Below are 20,553 nucleotides of genomic sequence, written 5' to 3'. Positions count from 1 at the left end.
GATTCTGGTGGTGTTAGAGGAGAAGTTCTGCCTCTGCTCCAGATAAGCTTACTGCACTGCATGCAAGAAAAGCTAAGTGTGCTGATGGATTATAGCACCTCACATTCCATTTAAATTCTCAGTTATGAACACTCTAGTTATTTTTGCTACAGTAGCTGGTAAAGTTAAGGCCTGTGTGAAATAGGAAGAAATGAGGAATTTATTATATTTCAGTAACACAATTACATTTTCCTTGTAGAGCTACAGACTCTCAGGGAAAAAAAATAATCAGTAGCTGATCTCTGAAGGTCCATCCAGCCCTTTATGCTCATTAAAGTTCATATTCCTGCACCTAACAATATATTTTCCTTCAGAGCTCAGCTTGTCTGGAGTTGGGAAGAAGTGATCTGGTTTTTCATTTTGATGAGGCTAGCACTTCTCAAAGTTCACCTCTGAATAATGTTGGCAGGGAGATGTGCATCTAACTGATTCAGATGACACATTTGTGTCAAAATCCATCTCTCCTGATTTTCACTGAAGTGCTTTGATATGCTATGGTACTTCACAAGATTGGAATAGATGCATTTCATAGCCCTCATCTCCCCCAACTCTCACCTTCCCTATAACTATATTTCTGTCATTTTTTTTTTTTTGCAGAAATACATGAGACTGCTTTTGTTTTTCTTAACACAAGACCTAGGATAATTTGCAGACTTCTCTCTCAGACTTGTTTCCCTAAAAGCCACAGTTTGTCAGCGTGGCAGCTCCTCCCCTGTACAAGAGTGGCTTCAGGGCCTTTCAGGTGCTGAGTTTCCCAGCAGAGGAGAATGATGCCAAGACAGTATTTTCTTGCAATAATTATGCTTACCCCACCAATGTAAACATGTTGTGTTGGTTGTTCCAATTTAAGGCTCAGCTGGGTTTTTGGGGAAAAAAAAAAAAGTGTCTTCCTTCATCTGTAATGGACACCATGGCTAAATTTTTTAATTACACAGGATATAGTTAGCCACTTAAAAAAATCCTGCAAATGAGTAATAACCTTGAGGAATACATGTAAATTGAGGATTCAGGTTCAAGCTGTTTTAGCTTCCTTCTCAGCCTCTTGGAGGAGTGATTAAAGCCGAAGTCTGAGTGGTTTACATGCAAAGCTTAAAAGGTGTTCCCTCCCTCAGCTGCCATCCTAGTAAACATTTTTCTTGCAGGAAGGCAGCATCCCAAGCTGCATGACCATGCTTTAGCCACCCTGGTGCACAGCTCTAATATGATGCAAATCAGTGATGAATATTTTTATACCATGTTGGCAGTGCGTGAAACGTAGGTATGTTTTATTCCCCCACCACTGGGAGAGGGACAAACTAGGAGAAACAGCCAGGAGCTGCTGAAGAGAAATCTGCCACGGATTCTGGTAAAACTGTGGTTGGAAAGCTCTAGCCCTGACCCACATGCTCTCATTAAACTAAACAGGGAAACCCTGCTCCTTTCTAGCCCCTGTGCAACACAAGCAGACCTCCAAAAGGGGTGAGCATCTGAGGCAAACCATCCTTTAAACTTCAGGTTCTCAGCAGCCACCAGGGTGGTTGTCATTGCACCAGACCCAATTACCTATGCTTATATGGCATTTCATACTGACTGCTTGAACTCCATGGTATATAATGTTCGTGACATTAATACTTCTTATTCTAATAAGTTAAGGATACAAGTGGAATGAAATACATTTTTTACTAGAAGAATTTTTTTTCATGGGTAAGGGTGAGCCTTACATGCAGCAGAGAAGTGCTATGATGAGAAGGGACAAAGCTATTGAGAGCAAAGGACAAAAGTTTGTTATCCAAACAGCATTGTTCCTCGGACTTACTTAAAACTGAATTAGTTCCATCTGGCTTAAAGAGTCCTCCAATACTGTTTCTGTATCATGCCAGGAAGGATTTGCTGTGACCCTGGGATAGGAGCTGGATTCCTACAGCTGTCATGTAGGAAAGCAGACTAATGAGTGTAACGGGTAAACTTGAGTGATAAAAAGAACAGAGACATTCTCTAACTCTTGCCCCCTAGTCCCTTTTTTTTTTAACTGAATTTAAATTTTACTTACATAAAAGCATGGAACACATCTTGTTTTGTCTCAGATTTCTGTGACCTTGTCATGGCAGAATGACCAGGCTTTCTGTTTCTGCTTTTAGTCACTATTGGACATAATGAGTACTAGAAACCCCATGCATGAATGGGGTCTGAAAATTGAAATGCCAGATTAATCTTGGCATTGGGATATTTCAAAGCCTGAGTAATACAGAATCCCCAAGCAATAGCATCCAGGCCCCTTGGGAGGTTTTTAGGACTGCAGGCTTGCTCTCAGTGCTAGCCCAAAAACAACTGAGGAAAGAGCTGCTGAAGAGCACGAGGTTTTGTTGATCCTGCAGTGAATTTGAAGTGAAAGAAGGGCCTGCTGAAACACAAGAAATAACAAAAGGGGGGCAGCTCACAGTTGTGAGAGTTCTACCTGAGGATGCTTGAGTGACCCTCAGATAACCCTGATTTCCTGAAAGAAGAGTGTAGAGACCAAGAGGATGTAAAAAAACAGCAGAGGAACAGGGACTAGTCCCTGTTTTGACATCCCAAGAAAACACAAGGAGATCTTTCACTAGGACTCAGTACCATGCCTCATTATGTCTCATTCTAGGAAGTTTGATCGTGTCAGCAAAACTATTACATGACACGCAAAAGTTTGATCTGATAAAGTAGCCCAAATATTCCAGTGGCAATTTGGTCCAAAGTAGCATAAAAGAGACAACTCACTCAATTTTTTCTTTACCCAGATCCCTTTTTGCAGATGATGTAGCACACATGCACAAAGGTATGTCTTTGTCACTGTACCACTTGTGCCAGGTGTCAGCTTTGGAAGATGACCTTCACAACCCCACACAGCTGCCTGATGCAAAGCCACTGCATCACCTGTGGTCTTCCCACTTAAACCTTCTGAGACTGAAGCTATTAATGGGATTCCCACTAAAATGCTGGAGAGGGCTGAAATCCAACTCTGGCAGAGAGCATCCCTCTTTCGGCGTTAGTCCTTCCCAGTTTGTAGTTTCCTGCTCTCTTTTCTCCCTCTCTGTAGACGAAAAATAGCCCAAAAAACTGTCAGAAGTTTAGCTGTTGAGTAAAATTTCACAGCTTGCTACAGGTTTCACAGAATGGCTCAAAGAGCCTATTAATTTGCCGAAAAGAAAAATAAATGTCTAGCAAGTCCTACAATCCTTCTCCAGAGTCCTGCTGTTTACGTTCCTCTTGGAAGCAAGTCTTTCTGTTTCTGTCCTCAGCTAGAAACCCACCACCCACCTCCTCCATCTTAATTTAGACTTCACTTCAGATGGAGCAATACACAATGCACCACAGCTTCCTCGAGGGGCTGAACACTGGCCTCCAAGAACAGCACCACAGTGTGAAGTCTTCAACACTCAGGTAGAGTGCAGGATGAGCTACACACAGCATCAGATGAGATGCCTCCCTTGCACAGACCCCTTGGGTGTCTCAATTTCCTTTCCAGCAGAGCATCATTTTAGCTCAGGCTCCCCTGTCAAAACTAGACTAAGCAAACACAGAATGTTAATCTTGTTTTGAAATGAACTTAATTGTACTTTACAGAGGGGAGGGGGTAACTGCCTACGAGTCTCTGAAAAACTGATTAAGTATAACTTGGCTCCATACTGATTTGTTGCCATCTCTTGACGAAGATGATCTGGTACTTGCAATTTCCACTAAATTTCATTCCTATTGTAGCTGAACTTGGGGAAAATGACAGGGAAGGATATTAGTATATCTCAGGGCTGAGCAGAAGCTGTTTTTCAAGTGAAACAGAAGCAATGAGTGTTTTAACACCTCATACTTCAGTGAAATCCGATTTTCTGTCACAGGTTTTGCACTGAAGCAAGGGTGCACTCTGAAATTAGAGCCTGGAATGGGAAGTGGTGTCTATGAAGTGCATAGGAGATTAATGCTTTCTGTGCTTCTGTTGCTTGCAAATGTACCGTTTGCTCTGCAGCAGAGCAAGCTTCAGCTGTTGGTGTGTTGGTGCAAGGCTTTGTGCTCAGAGGGCTTTGCACAGAATCCAAATTGCCGGTTACAGTTTTCTGCAAAGGCCAAAGAAAATGACTGTGAACTCCTATGCTCAAGCAGCTCAGGAATAATAAGTCTTCAAACAGTTTTAGAAGGTAAGGTGTCTCAACTGAGTCAACAGCTCAGGAAGGCAGGCTTGGCCTCCAACTGGGATGAGTTCTGGCCAGCATGTTTCTGCATTTAACCTTGGGGGATTCTGGGCCAGACCTCCTCACAGTTGGCTCCTAAGAGAGACAGGCATGGGCAAAGGCCAAGGGGTGGATGGAGGAAGCCCATGTTGATGAGTTACAAACCTGAATTGCTTGGGATGACAGCAGCCCACAATCTTTTTACCAAATTTGTCCTGGCAAAGAGCATGATAATAACAACCCTCTTAAAAGGATAAAGGCAATCCAAATAAAGGTTGGTGGGATCCCTGAATTCTTCAACGCTTAATCACACCAAAGCAGTCAACCACGAGGGTAGTTCCTAAAGGGTACATGATGAACATGCTGGCCTTGCAATACAGCAAACCTACAGCTATTTATTATTTCCTGGCTGTTCTGTCAGTGCAAGACCATGGTGGTGGCAGCAAGACACAACCACCCCTGCTTCTCAAATCCAACACCCCGAAAGCAATAGAGGAAGGACACCCATCACCTTCCCATTGAGGGCAGTTCCTCAAGGCAGAGGTCTCTGCTTCTTGGACTGAAAAATTTAATTAGCTTCAGCTGAATTAGATATAGCTAAGCCCTCAGATTCTGTCCAGAAGTAATATGCATTTTACCTCCTGCCCAACTCACTAGTAAAAAGAAATTAGAGATAGACTTTAAGCATGACATCAATCACTCCTGGCTTAAATGTATGCAGTCTTAATAGCACCACATTTAGAATAAATACCCAAGTAAGCTAAACATGGTTAGAAAATAAGGCTTTCACTCTCCTAGAAACAAAATACATTTTGTCACTACTAAATAATGAGAACATTAGTACAAAACATCAGGAAACATTTCATAGGACATAAGCAGAGGATTTAGTAAAAAGACTATGCAACAGCAAATTTTCTCTGTCTGGAGAGAAGAATTTGGCAGAAGCCACACCATGCTTGAGACCAGTGCGTAGCCCCAGTTTGTACTTCTGCCTCCCTACCCCAGGAACAGGAACCATGTATGAGCACAAAAGCCTGGTTCTTAAGATAGGGTCAGTGACCTGAATGCAGGAGCAGTTGGAGCTTGAAGCTTTGTTTTATTAATCAGTTTTCATGCAGTTAGTTGAGGATCAGCATAGGCTGCCAGCTTTATCAGCATTAATTTAGAGTACCTTGAGGTATTGAGGACAGAGTTGTCTGCTGCTCATATGTCAGCGCATCCCTCCCATCCCCTGCCTGCTAATGATTAAGAAACTATTAGGCCAAAAGAAGCACTCCAGATACACACAGCTTGTTACAGCTTTGCAGTCACAGCAGATGGAAAAGAAAAACATGCAGAAGACAGCCTTGCAGGTTACACTGTGGCCACAGGACAGCTGCAGCAGCAGTGCCAAGCAGCAAACCCTGGGCACATGTGCTGCTGTAGTCCCATCCCCACCACAACAAAACTGATGTCTCCACAAAGAGCACAACCCCCTAACAGCACAGAGGCCCCCAAAGCTCACTACTAGAGGCATCACATCTTTAAACAATGCAGCTACAAATAACAACCAAAAAAAAGAGAGCTCTGACCTTTAGTCTGCAGCACACTGACTTGGTGGGTGTCTGTGCAGCATGTTCACCTGTCTTCCAGATGGCTAACCACCTCTTGTCAAAGCAAGTCCAGCAAACCTGAAGGGCTGTGCACCCGCCTTCTGTCCCACCAGTACTTTCAATGGATTTTTTTTTTGCTATATTGAAGGTTTCTGTGGTGTAGCTACCTGCATGGATCCTGTGAGCCATCTTGGGAGCAGAAGTCATCATGGGACAGTTTTCCCACAGGCTGAAATAGTCGGCTGCAGCTGTAACAACACAGCAGCTAACACCTCCCTAGTTGAGCAATTAATGGTTCTCTACTTAAGAAGGACACCTGGGCATAGATTTACTGGGAGAGCTGAACATCTCCATTTGTTATCTAAATCCAAAGTGGCAACCACCACCCACACTTGTAAACATCTCTTCCTGGCTGAATCCAGGTAGCAGTCAGAAGTTCGCAAAAAGTCTGCAGGAAACTTCTAACAGCATTTGAGCAGCTCATATATCTGTGTAGTGTAACTACCTAGTCTTAATCTAAAGCACCTGTCTCCCCTTGATCTTGTTGCATGTGCCAGAAATACAGTCAGGTGTCTTCAAACTGAAGAGCTTGGAATTGTGATCAGATCAGAGGGACAATTTGGGCTCCTGGGGTAACTGAATTCCCACAGAGTTGTCTTTCCACCAGAGCATTTAGCAGTCCTGGAAGAGTGACTGTGCTCTGGTGTTTGTCTGTAGTATGCTCAGTGTTTCCTCTGGGATGCCATTATGAGATGAGACCAAATTAAACTCAGAGGTCGCTGCACTACCTGCACAGTAATGTTGACACCTTACCATAAAATAAAAGACAAAAATATCTAGAAAGTCAGGCTGAGGAGAACATCATTAAAAAGTAGCTATGGTTTGTAAAAAATGGGTTTCTTTAGACCCAAACCCTACTTGAGCCAGGAGTCTTCTTGCCAACACTGCAGCAGAGTATAAGGAGGTATCTTGGGCACATTTCTCAGCTGAAAATCACAGTCCTACAGACACCAGAGATTTATCTGGTGCATTCACATAGCCAGCAGCCTCTTTAGCCATCACAGCAGCAGCTGGAAGAAAACATGAGATAAAGCTGTGAGTCAGGAGGTATTTTCCCATGCTGGTGCACCTTTTTGACTGGTCATTCCCAGGGCCAGCACATCTGGGCTGCCGACTTCTTAGAGACTTCTTATGAGAGGCTGCCATGCATTTGCACCTCTTGTAGATTTTGGCATCTCTCACTCCAAGAAATAGCTTCTGGAGTTGCAATTGGGACTTTATACTGATCTTAGAAGTGAGGGAAGCATCCACTGATTTACTATCTAGGTCTAAGACAAAAGATTCCTTGACCATAATTATTCGTGACCTATGGAAGGAGTAGGGTTATGCAGTGATGGTCAGACAAGTTCCTAGCAGGAGGGGTTTGCTGCCAAGAGGAATGAACCAACAGTGCTTTGTAAGGGCAGGTGGGGTTCTAGACAGCTGCCTTCACCAGTGCTCAGATGCCAGAAGGTATGTCGCAGAAAGATACTGCAGTTCTCTGGGAACAATTGTTACAAGGTATACAGAGCACTAAAGCACAAGGACTACCTCTGAACCTGCCAAGCAGTACCCTCAGACCACATAATGAAACTAACTGAGGTCTTGAAAACCAGCTGGCCAACAAATCAGGTACTTTATAGGGCTGGGACTCAGCACAGCTTCTGAATTGCAGCTGGTGCCGTTCTGTCTGGCCCAGGACAGGGGCAACAGCCTGTGCACCCACACATAACCACATCATCATGCCCTGGGAGAGGCACTGACAACTTAGAGCAGTGATGGTGCCCAGTGCTCAGCAGCAAATAAAGCCTTCTCAGGGATAAGCTTCCCATTAATTGTTTCTTTGAAGTCCTATCTGGGGAGACTGCCATGAAATCCAGCAAGAGCATGATGATTGCTCTCATGCCACCTTGCATGACTCACCAGAGAGACAGGAGCACAGCAGTATGGAGAAGATAATTACTCTTTTGTGAGTATGTGCCTGGTTTCAGTTTGTTTAAGTGTCTAGTTCTTGGCCATTGTATTCAATCTTATTTTTATTAGAGATTTAACATTTGTACAGCACGGAGAAGTTTGCACCTCAGTGGAAGCTTTCCTAACGCAGTAAAATACAACCGTAAATGGCAGAAGCACAGGTTGCTCCCTGGCAGTTACATACAATGTTCTTCTCTTGCTTCATTAGTTCTCTAAGTGTTCAGGTTTGCTAGAAATCAGTGTAATTTATACTAAACTGGTAGAGCAAGCAAACTGAAATACAAACATAAAGAAGCCCCTCTTACTCCTGTGTTGCATGTCGCCACAGACAGAAAACTGGCTGCTTTAGGGAGGGTGAGGCTGTGCTGTTTCACTGACAAACATCTCACTGGACAGACACAGAGGAGAGTCATGGACAGGTATATGACTACAAAGCAGTGGCTGCAGTGGTGACAAAGGGTTGCTGTGGGCAGGAACATCATCACCTGCAGTCTGAGACCAACCCCTGCCTCCAGATGTTGAATAGCAGTGTGCCATACCCTGTCTCTGGTACACTTTCTTCTTACTGTATTTTTTCCCCCCACTAGTTCAAGTGGTTCAAACCCAAGAGCACAAAAAGGCCAGCCTGCTCTGCTTTGTGGGCTATACTCCTGTGGGATGCTGCTCCTTAAAAGAGCACAGCTGCATTGCTGAGGCAAACAAGCCTGCCCACCAGCATTCCAGATTGTTCTCTGTGGGTGGCCAGATTATATTTTCCAAAAAGCACCAAAAACCCCTCTAACCTTGCCGATCAATTACCAAGAAGCATTTAGCACTTCCACTCTCTCAGCTTGCTTATTCTGCATAAACACCAGAATTTTATTGTTCTCTCTCTCTGCCATATGCTTTTTTAACCAGTTTTGTATTATTCCCTCTTTAGAAAACATCATTTGGAAAAAAAAAGAAGGTGCAAAGAGACTTTGATTTTTACTGCAGGACAAATACATTATCAGGTATGATCTACAGCCTAGTCCCCTTGGTCCACCAGGAAAGACATTTCAAGTCTTTGCAGATTAGTTTTCATATTTCCTTTGTCCAAATAAGTCACTAAAATCAGTATGTATTGATAACATTCATTCAGCCCAATACCCAGTCTTGCCCTGAGAAGGACAATAATGAGTGCTAGGGAAGGTCCTGAAGTAACGCTACGTGTTCAGCTTCCTCATGGGGGGTCATCATTCATGTTAGCGTGTTTGTTTCCAATAGGCAGCGAATGCAATATCACTTCTGAGCAGGAAAAGTGGATTTCAGAAAGAAAAGTGTTCAGCGTTATTGAACACAGACTCTTTATTATTTTTTTTCTCTCTCTTTTTACAAACAACTCAGCTCATAGCATGTTTTGCTCTCTTAGCTAGACGATGCAGGTGGACTGCTCTGCACCACAGGTCAGAAGTCCTCAGTGACGATTAGAGGGTCTGCAGAGAGCTGATGGACATTACAAGTTAGTTGGCTCTGCATTACTCTCTGAGAATCCCCAGTGCCCCTATTTCTAAAAGCAGGAAGGGTAATAATGCCTTAATTATCTTGGAAGGGCACAAAAAACCTTAAGGAAATAATGTTTGTCAAGCACTGGCAGGTCCACCCGTGTTGTGAGTGCTTTTGTGGCATTATTCTCTTCCAGTACTGGTCTTTCACAAAATTACAGAAATGAAGGGCAGAATTAAGAAATTAGTATTTCCACAGACTTCAGGTTCCCAACCTTGTACGCTGCTTGTTTGGGCCTGCTCTAAGGTAGTTAATATTTGCCAGCTGTGAAATGCTCAGACACATTTCACCCCGAGGTACGTAGAGGTAGAGGCAGAGCTGTGATCCGCAGAGGCAAACGAGAAGGACGTCCTAGGAAACATATTAGAGTTCTTCCTGTGATCTTGTGATTCTTTCCCTTAACATTTTTGCACAGTTTCAAGCCAATTATTAACTTTCCATTAGCAAAATAAGAGTTATAAACTAACAGGGGGAATTTGCTAGGTGTGCTCTTGAAATAACGGTTGGGGCTGAGCCGGCCTCCGCGCCACTCCAGCGCTGATGCACATGGGAGCACAGGGGCCATAAAGCGTGCTCTGGCTGCAGGTAAGAGTCTGGTGAAACTTCAGCTCAAGGGAGCACAAAGACTGGGTTCCCACCCCCCCACCCTGTGGTAACCAGTCAATCAGATGAGGCAAGGCCAGAGTCAGCCGCCTGTGCTCCTGAGCTGCAAGGAGCCTAGATGGTGTCCCACCGCCTCCTTCAAGCTAAGCAAGGACAGGGAGCCTCAGGTGGAAGAGGAGACAGTTTTGCAAAACCATCTCTCCAACCAACGAAGAAGACCCTCAAAATAAAACAAAACTAACAAAACCAATCAGAAGGAAAGAGCTACTGAGTCTCCTGAGAATAGTGGTGGCTGTGGCTGGGGGAGAAGCCCCTGGGGTGGCAGGGCATCGAGCCAATGTTCCAGCATGGCGGGGAGGGGGACAGCATGAGCCAGCAGTGTGTAGAGAGCTTCTTTGTGGTTTGCTCCCTCTGTTGATGCTGACTGTGGTGGTCCTGGCAGCCACTGGGATGGAGAGCAATGTGGAGGGATGTCACAGGTGGTGTGTCAGCCATGAGTTGAGATTTGGTGACCAACTGATCTCAGCTTTCAAGTTACTAAAAACACAGGTAGCACCAGTACCTACAGTAAAGCTCAGTGTTTTTTCGCTCGCATTCAGCCACACTGGGGCTCAACTTCCACATTAGGGCCCTGGATACGACTGGTGGCATGTAAATTAAATCGCTCACCGGAGCAAATGTTAGTAGGTGAGGATAAGGATGACAGAACAGGTTCTTAACAATCTTGATAGAGTCTGTAAGCAGCCTAAAGAGAAGCCTAATTCAGAGGCCTCCATATGCAGCCTTTTTTATTACACCCACAAACCACCCACAACCTCCAAATTGCTATTCTTTAGAAACTCTCTGCAGCATTTGTCTCGTTTCCAATATACAGCAGTGCTGGAGGCTTAGCTGCTGGATTTGTGCATGCACATGCAAAAGTAACTAATGGAGACCTTGATCAGACAGCAGGATCTTTTCTCAAATGACACATTTCAGTATTAAAGGCAATGTATTCTGTTATCCTGCTAGCATGGAATAATGAAACTGTAGCTGTTCCTACCCAGCTTTTTTCCCTTCCCCTCTTCTGAGTCTTGCAAAGCAGAAATAATCCCTGGCTTGTAGGCTGCAGCAGCCCACAGGAGCTTTTGAGAACAGTGTCAGAAACCCACAAACCCGCGCAGTTAATTGGGGCCTGGATCAGTGGTGACACTTTGGAGAGGTAGGCTGTCATTTCAAAGCAGCGAGGTACTCTGCAGATGCCAAAGCCTGACATTTCATAACAGAGGGAGGAGGGTCCTGTACCACTGAGAAATGTTAGTTTGGCAGCTTTTTCAAGCAGAGCGTGGTCTGGGAGAGCAAATCCCTCTTCGTGCAGATCTGTGCCCATAATCCCTCTGTGCCTCCAATGAGATGCGTGGCCATCACGAGGAGTGACAAACGCACCAATTCTATGTTTTCATTGCAGGACGTGCATGCTGGTATTCAAATCCCTGGCTTGGCACTACTGCCAGTCACTGTAATTCTCAAAGGAGAGGACTAAAGGAAAACAAGATTAAGCTGATATTTAGGCTGCCCTATGATTTTCTGTTTTGTTTCTTGGGCAACTGGGCTTGTTTTAATTGCTCCAAACTCAAGGCACAGGAGGGAAGAAGATTGGGGGGGGCTGGGGGGGTGGAAACAAACTAATTTTCTTCTGTTTCACACTATCGGGTGTGGTTTAAGGACAAAATTTCCCAGAGAGCCCCTGTAATCATAAATAAATCTGAAAGGAAAAAGAAAAGCTCTGCTCCTACTAACAGCTCCTGGCTTTTAAACACAATTTAAAAAAAGGTTCTTCTCATCTTCCTGTTCACTTCAGACCTCCATATTACCCATCGTAACCACAATCTACACACAGACCTGTAATGCCTTTTCCTCCAGAAGCTGCAAAGGATTAAAGCCTATGGAGATACCAGAGATAGGGAAATACTGTCCTTTGTCCAGGCACAAGAACAGCTCCCTCCAGCCTTGCCCCCTCTCTCCCAGCACTGCCTTCTTCAGCAGTTGGTATTTGCAGGAAATCACGTTCTCTCATATATTCCCGACGTCTGGAGTTGTCATTGCAAGCCATCAACACTGGCCCCCAATCCATCTGTAAGGCCATATGCCAAACCAAGACGTCCTCAGTGTGATGCACACCCATCTCCAATGCATGAACCATGACATTTTAGCCTTGCCTGCCACTGCTTTCTGCTGGGTGTTGCTCCCCAAGAAGTCCCTACAGTTTTATCCTAAATAGCAACCACTCCTTTTCCGCAATGCACCAGTGCTGTAAAGCACAGGGCAGCCAACTGTCCCACTGATTATCTGCTGTCTTTGCTCTGGGTATACTAGATTATTCTGTGTGCAAAAGTGTGGCTCAGTGACTAGGAATCAGCTTATGCTCCTACTTTAGAGTTATAACTTCTAGGTTTTTAGCCTCTTTAGCAAAGGAATCCAATAGCATGAAATGCAGCTTGTACTCTATAATACAAAGTCATCAAAGCAAGAGCTCAAGAAGCTCCTCAGCTTAAACCACTTCTGTAAAGCTCCCTCCATGGCTGCACCCCCAGACTGCTGCCTCCTTATTTCCAAGCTCTTCTCTGACAAGAGCCAGCCCTGCCAGCCTGGCAGCAGGAGAAAATCCCAGCCATCCTCTCGAGGAGAGTCTTCCCAGTGAAACTCACTCCTATATGTGTAATTTGGTTTCTTGCCTTGCTAATGATTCTGTAAGTTATCTCAGAGGCCAGCCACGAGAAGCTGATGTCTCTGCAAAGGAAGAACTGTTGGAAGCATATAGAAAGGTACTGTGCTCTCCTAGCAACCAAAGTTGTAAAATAATGTAATCATAGCAAAATAATGTGATAAAAGATTATGTGATGCTTGTACCAGGTTGGTATGGCAACTGAAATAAGCTGAAATGTGTGTTTCCAGTACTTCAAACAAATAACCTAATTGTATGCAGTTACATTTCTAATTAATCCCGTTCAGTTTACCATCCTCTCCACTCATCCTTGCTTACTATAGGGCTGTTGTTAGGTCTTATTTTCATGGCCTTTACCCTGCTCCTGCACAATCTGGTTTCTGTTTGTTTTCAACTTTCTTTTCTTTGACCCTGGTGTTGTAAAAAATTGCTATTTCATCTCTGCATGTTTGAGTCAACAGCGATTTGCATTTCAATGCATCATTTGTAACCTGCTCTTATTTAATTATCCTTTCTACACAGTTTTGTTTCTTGGGGAAATGTTGTCCTAAGGTGTAAAGATTTACTTACACACACACACATCCTAATGAATAACCAAAAAAGTACTCCCAAGAGATGAAAATTCCTGACCAGAGCCTGAGCAAGGACAGCCCATCAGCTCAGACATGCTGGCAGCAGCCAGGAGCAGAAAAGCCACCCCAGGCTGGGGGCACACCACAGGCAGACACTGCAGCCTCCTCCATGCTGCCTGAAACCAGCATCCTCCCACTGAGTTCAGCTTACACCTGCCAAAAGATTGGCAAAGTTCTCAAGAAAATCAACTGCCTCGTTCCCAAACTCCCAATTCTTATCACAAGACACACTTTAAAAAACACTTTCCATGTCTTTTGATTCCTCCCCTTTGAGACTGAATAAAACTCTAATTTCCATAGAATGCCATCCTGAAATCAAACTGTCTCCTGTAATAGTCCCAGTGGGCTTATGTGGGGAACTAATTGTTTTCTAGATCGGGGTTTTATTCTCTGGTTCATTCCTTAGCTGTGATTTTTTATGTGATTCAAAAAGATTCAATATTTAAATTAATCCCTCTGATAAAATTTAAGGGTTTTGTGTGTTTTCTAAATCCCCTCTTTCCCCATCTTTGCTGCGGGCAGGGATGGTGACAAATGCTGAGGACTTGGTCTAGCACTGTGCCAGAGCTGCAGGTAGGAGGGTATAAACCACCCTGCAGATGCCAGCCCCTGCGATGCCCCTCCACAGGCTGCACCTTCTGAAGACATGGCAGGAGGGGTTGCAGAGGCAAAAGAGGAGCAGCCCTTTACCCACCCAGGGCCCAGTGCAGAGGAAGGTGGTTAATGGTCTTTTCCCTCTGGTTTTCCATTATCTGCGTCTGTGCTGACAGTACAACCCACATCCCAAGTGCCTCCCCATGCACTTAGGTTTTTTTTGCCTGCTAACCACTCACCTGAAGCAGCACTAATGTGCCAGTGAAAGCTTTGCCACTTTTAATAACTCAAAGGAAAAAGAAAAACACAACACCATCATGAAACACCAGTCAAGAGGGTGGAAAGAAGGGAATGGGGATGATGAATAACCTCATCTGCCTCTGCAGAAGTTCATTTGGAGCAGGAACAGAGAGGCATCAGCTGCCTGGCCAGCACTGTGCCCACCCAGGAGGACAGCCCCTGGCTCCAAAACCAGGACATAACCAACTCTCTGCAGGACACCTCCAGCAACACCATTTTTCCTGTCTGGTGAAATATTTAGGGCAAACACTGTCCACTTCACAGGATGGCTCTGGCTCTTCTCCAGGTGATTGTAGGATCAGCCTAAAACAAAGGTAATGGAGCCCAGAGAGTGCTGTGTGGAAACAAGCCATAGCTTTGGGCTAAGCCTAAAAGCATCAGAGCCAGTTGCCATGTAAGCCTTACACACTGCTTGTTTTTATGTACCCTTTGAGTATCTTTATTTCTAGGCTGCACAAAATTCCCCAGAGGGGATATACAAAATGATGGGGAAACAAACCTTATGAAAATATAATTTATCCAGCTTTTATTTCTTTTTTTTTTGCATGATGACGAAAATAAGATTCATAATGTCTTTTTTTTTTTTTTTTTGGAGGTATGAGTAGCTCTTTGGATGCACTAAAAGTGCTTTTGTGGAAGAGTTAGAACCATGAGGGTTTTTTAAATAGTACACTCTATCACCAAATTACAGTAGCAGCATGCATAATATTCCTAAAATTTACCCATAACCTTCCAGCTTCTAACACTACTTGAGGACTAGAAAAATTGGCTTAATTTGTCTCTGATACTGTACTAAGACCCAGGGAAATGCCCGACTGAGTGACATTGTGTACATCATAGGTTTCACACCAACTACCTCATCCTTCCGCACTTGCAGTCTCTACCAATTAACCCCAGGATGCAACACTTTTCCTCCAGCTAAGTATGATCTAAAGAGCCATCCCACCAGATTCAACAGGAGCAGTCAATACACGATGGTAACATGGAAAGACATGAAGTATATCACAAGGTATGCAGTGCATGGCACAGGTATGTGTCTCCCACCAGACATCCAGAAGTGCAGATCTTAAATTTAGGGAAAGCAACATGGAGGATGGTGGAGAAGGTCATGTGTTAAAGGTTGTGGGCTTTTGGGGAGCAAAAATACTTACAGAGTAAGCAATATGCTGCTTGGGAGTTGGAGATCTGGAGAGAAAGATTTGGTGAGACCAGCTGAGCTGCAAGATGAGGGCAACAATGGACTTGTGAGCCAACAAGCAACAGCAGCTAAAGCACCCAGAGCAACCTCAGCTTCCCAGAGGAGCAGCAGTGCAGTTCTCAGGAAGTATTTTTTCATGGATCTCTTACCTGTTCTCTCTCACACTTCTACTACAGAAGGACTTGGATAATTTTACAATAGGAGAAAGTAAATTAAAAAGTAATATTTAATGAAATATAAAAAGACTTTGTATGCATAATTATGCTCAAAGAATCAATATTGGATTTGGTAGAAAGACCCATTAGCATGCATAAAGCAGTTTCCTAAGAGGAAAGAAAAATCAAATTCCATGTGTTAGGAGAAAGAACTAATGGATTTTTTAATTTTTACTTTTGCCACTCTCAGACAAAATTTCAAATTCGTATTTATTACAAATTTAACTAAAAGGAGATTAAATGCATGTGCATATAATCCTTTGATACGTCTGTTTTGCAGCCAAGAAAATATGAAAATCAGCCTATACTTTTATTTGCTCATGTATAAACACTAAAGTGAAAAAAGGGGAAAAGCCATTATCTTTGCCTCCTTGGAGCTCTGGACTTTGTTTGAAAGGCCAAAATGTCTGAGCACTTGATAATAATCCTAGTGGTGATATGTAAAGGGTTGGAGAATTTTCATACAAAACCATCTTGTACTAGTTGCTTATCCCTTTGAGGCTCTTTGCATGGTTTCATCAGAGTGACTTATGCCAGCAGTACAAGAGTGGTTCATTTATAAAGCTCATATAAATTATGTATTCAGAAAGTAGTTTGTTTTCTGGCTGATGAATGTTAATTGTATGCAAAATGGCATACAGCAACTCATCATACCTCTTCTTTGCAAGGTAGTTATTGCCATTCAGGTTGGCAAACCATTTATTTGGATATTTCTAAGCTAGTCACTTCAAGCACTTTCTTGAAGAAATGAGCAAGGTATGATTTATCTAATTGTTGTAAAAATTAATTAAAAGTGAAAATCTAGTAATCTGCATGAAGAGAATGGAAAGGTAGGAAAGGCTGTTTCTATTCCAAATCCCTGTGCCGACTCCCTCTGCAGCAGGGAGGAAATTATTTTCTCTGCTCTCGGCCTGTTTTCCCCCTCAAGCACTAATGCTAATTATACCTGCTTTGCTGAGGTTTTGTAACAAACAGCCTGAATGTGAAAACTACTTTGATGAAAGTCAGTGCCAAGTTTTAGTAATAAACATATGGTGAACAAAATTTTGTCTGGGTTTATGCACTGGAAGAGTTTATTTAAATCAGATTTGGAAGCCGATAGCGAGTCAGAGAAATGCTGTGTTGTTTCTCCATCAATAAATAAATACTTGTTTGCACCCCTTGTTCTAAATACCAGAAAGCCTGGCTGTGCTCCAGGTCTTAGGCAGACGACGTGCTTCCATTTTTTTGCCCTTAGCTTCATTTTTTTGAGCACTTCATGCACCCTGCCTAACCATGAGTTTAAGGGGAGAAGGAGGAGGGAGGAAAGTGGTGGGATGATCCAGGGGAACGCTCCAGCACCCACGAGCCCGGGGAACACCCTCGCGCAGGGAGCGTTTTTTAGGCAAAGAGCACTTAGAGAGGAAGATGAACTGAATCTAGTTTCAGCCATACATCTTTTTAACTGTTTTTTAAAATGTTTCTTCAAGTATGTTTTGTTAACTTTCTGCAATAGCTGCTCTGGCTAGAAATACCCTGAAATAAAATCATACCTGGTATCTGTTATCCAGAACTTCAGACTACTGTATGAATTACATTAGTGCACTTAAAGACTCTTATCTTAAAAGGTAGTCACTGACTTGGACAATTTACAGTGTTAAATTATTTACAAGTGCCTATTTGTCAAAGTGGTAGGAGGAAGAGGAAAGGGGATGGAATCCTGACACAGACATAACTCTGCATTCGCCCTGTGCAAAACAGTAAGCCCATGGAGGCTTTCAGCAGTGCAAAGAGCTCAACCCAAATTGCTTTATTTTAATTGCAAACCTCTGAAGAGGCAAACCACTTTTCTTTCATTCTTTGCTCTGGAACTGATTTCTTGTTTTCAAACTTTTTAAGCCAGGCTGACTTTGCAACTGAGACCTCAGCCCTGCTGAGCCAAACTGCCAGGGCCTGACTGCCTCCCACCACTGCCCTATATGCACACCCTCCCACAACTGCAAATCCTTGGAAATGCTTTCCTGATGGCTTCCCTACCATACTATAAACACTCAGCAGAAATTGCTTTCCTTCTTTTGTTAATATTTAATGTAAAATTTTAATCTTGAAGGAGAAAGACCTATTGATTCAGAGGCAAATCCAACCCAATTTTTTTATTAAGGCTCTCAATTATTTCTTCCCAAATGAGTGTTTCCATATGGACAGTTGTATGACAAGTGGAATAGAGCTGTTTCTGATTTCTTCAGCTGCAGCTGCTGGCAATTTTAATAACATAGGATGGATTTCTTCACTTCTGCCCCATATTAGCTTTCCAAGGTATGTGCATCTTCCTTTCCCCCCTAATTTTAAAATGCTAACTGTGTTAAATGGCCACCAAGTGTACTTACTTTTTTACAAAGTTATCTGAGGGGACAGATGCCTTGAGAGCTTATAATCTTGTAGCTTTGCCAGACTCAGTGTTTCTCATTAGAATTCCATAGGTTGGGCACCCTTATGGATCCTCTGGTCCACAACATACTGTGGTGTCTGCCACTTCTTGAAATACAACACAGAAGAAAGATGTAAATATTTTCAGTGTTTCTTGGGTATTTGCTTTTACATATCCCTTATTCTATGTACTTTTAGGGATCAAAAGCTATGCTGCTTAGTTGGGTCATGCTGTTTCCCAGGAATTACATCCTCCTTTGGAGTGTCCCAGGTCTGTCCTCCCAAGCTTTTCCCACTCAGCACCCTGATCCTGATGCTTTTCTCTGGGCCTCTCTTTCCTTGGCTAGCTTCTCCCATCTCAAGAGTTAAAAGGGATGCCAGTGCCTGAGCCTCACCAGTTCTTCTAGCCAGGCTCTGGAAACTAGTGTCACCCTCTAGGACCTCTTTATCTGACCATGGAACAACTCTTGATGAGAAGATTAGAGATCAGAGAGCTACCCAGTGAGCCCAACTGAGCCACAACTCGGGCTGTTCTGACATTTTTCTTCTGTGCCTCCTTCTTCAGCCCTATTCTCTGTGGCTTGAGACATACAGACATGAGAGATGGGTTCATGGAGTTACGCAGGATGAGGCAGGATTGGGTTACCAGGATGAGGATCTGGAGGAAACCTCTACTAGATTGAGAAAAGAAATCAAACCACCAGAGGCCTCCGCCTTTGATACTGACACAAACTGGCTTCATAATGGCTTATTGTATGGAAAACCATTAAACCATCAAGTTCAGATGACAGCTCTGCTCATAAGAAACTGCTCCCAGGGCATAACTATTCACCCACTGTAACTCCCTATCCTCCAACACCCAGGCCAGGAACGACGTTGCATATTCCCAAATGGCTTTGATCAGCACTTTCCCATTTGCATGCACAGACATCCTTGCTGTGCTTGTCGGACAGGCATCAATCAACCATCTATCTCTACTTATCACCCCCAGTGACTGCAGATGGGACCTGAGAGATTTGGGTGGTAGAAGCAGAGGGATCTCCATTAAGAAAAGCCAGGCTAAAAAAAAGGCCTCACTCTTTACCTATTGAAACCTAAAAAGACTTGGAAGAATGAGAACACCAGTTTCCCTTCAGCAAACACAATGATCACACTGCCATGCCTCCTTTTTTGGGCTAGTGTTAACATCTATAAATGCACCCAAGCCTACGGGAGCAACTGGGATCATGCCCACAGCACAAAACAGGCAGACCAAACCACTGCACGCACCAGCATCCTGCTCTTGGGTGCACAGCTGAATAATCTTTCTACACATAGAAGACTAGTAAGGACAAATAAAAGCCAATCAACAAGAAAAACAGAAAAATAACAGAATAAATTATGATGTAATATAAACATATCCATAAATTACAATGATAATACTTTTTAAAATTATCACGTCATAGCTGATCTAGTTCTGTATTAGAGACAGTATGTTATAATCTATACAAATAGTATGCCTTTACAGATGTTACCTCTTCTAATTCCCCATCAGAAAACCAAAATGCTGATCCAGATGACACAGCTGGTTAACATAAGTATTATATTCACAGATTTCAAAAGAAACCAACTGTCAGGATGACTAGAAGAAAAAATGTTTGGTTTATTATTAATAAGAAAGGCTGGCTTTCCAGTGCCAGCTAATTCCCTTAAGATGCTATACCAATGTGCTAGGTTCAGCTGAGCAAGGGATTTCCAGTTTTGCACAATTACGGCTTTGGCAGCTATTACTGCTTGCAGCAGGATTTTGGTTTTTTCTCAGGGTTTTTTTTCATGCAAGTTAGCTAAATCCTAGAGTGTCTTTGTATGCCCTAAAATAACAATCTGCAGGTTTCAAAGCAAATTTGTTTTCTTCTAAATCATATTAATTCTCCCAGAAGTATTTAAATGTTTGGAAATGCCCAGATCATGCTGCTGGATGTGTGTATGTGTGGTCTGTCCTGCACAGCAAGACCTGCGGGACCAGATGATCAGAGATAGGAGGATGAGGAAGAGAAAGAGGCTGGGAGGAAGACAAAAGCAGTGGAAGAAGAAATGCTGGGTTTGCAGTGCACGTGACCATGTGGAAACCCTTCAAACCAGATCTTGTAGTGGTATATCTGAGGCAAGGGCAACCTTGCCCACACTTCTGGGCAATGGGAAAAGTGGTGGTCTGGAAAGCAAGAAGTGACATTTTCCCGTGTTGAACACCACACATAGGTGAATCACAAGTGCATTTGCAATACCTAATGGAAGACAAGTAATTACTAACAATGTTAATTATCATAAATGTTGGTATTTTCAGCCCTCTGAGATTTTTCTGCTGTGAAAACAGTAACTGTGCATTTTCTCCTCCATCTCCAGCTGAAAAGTCCATGCACCACTTTTCATTTCTTTCCACTAACACCTTTCTTCTTTGATAAGACAAAGGCTAACGGAGAAGCAACCATCTAACACTTCTTTCTCCTGAAGATGAAAACAAAAAAAAGGGGGAAATACCTACATTTTCAAGTGCAGGCTGAATTTTTTTTCCTCTTTGT

The sequence above is a fragment of the Apus apus genome, chromosome 4 (genome assembly GCF_020740795.1).
Source record: "Apus apus isolate bApuApu2 chromosome 4, bApuApu2.pri.cur, whole genome shotgun sequence".
Taxonomy (NCBI): domain Eukaryota; kingdom Metazoa; phylum Chordata; class Aves; order Apodiformes; family Apodidae; genus Apus; species Apus apus.
This window is presented reverse-complemented; position numbering follows the sequence as displayed.